Source organism: Trypanosoma equiperdum, assembly GCF_001457755.1.
Source record: "Trypanosoma equiperdum strain OVI genome assembly, contig: ctg_76, whole genome shotgun sequence".
NCBI classification, from domain to species: Eukaryota; Euglenozoa; class Kinetoplastea; order Trypanosomatida; family Trypanosomatidae; genus Trypanosoma; species Trypanosoma equiperdum.
Genome location: NW_027124720.1, coordinates 9,835 through 10,109, shown reverse-complemented (window position 1 = coordinate 10,109; position 275 = coordinate 9,835).

Below are 275 nucleotides of genomic sequence, written 5' to 3'. Positions count from 1 at the left end.
TTTTTTTTAAAAAAAATCTATGGCTTCCTCAAAAACAAGGAAAGAGACATTTTCTTTTCTTTTCTTTTTTTTTCTTTTTAAAACTTTTCTTTCTCTTTTGGAGAAACACATGTATGACGTAACATCGCAAATGCATACAGGAAAAGAGGGAGTGAATATTTACGCATGCTTCAAGTGCATTCTTCATGTCCCTTGAGGCGTGCACAAGACATCTGAGACTCCCATATTCAAAAGAAAACAGTTTTTTTTTCCTTCTTCGAATCTCTTCTATGATC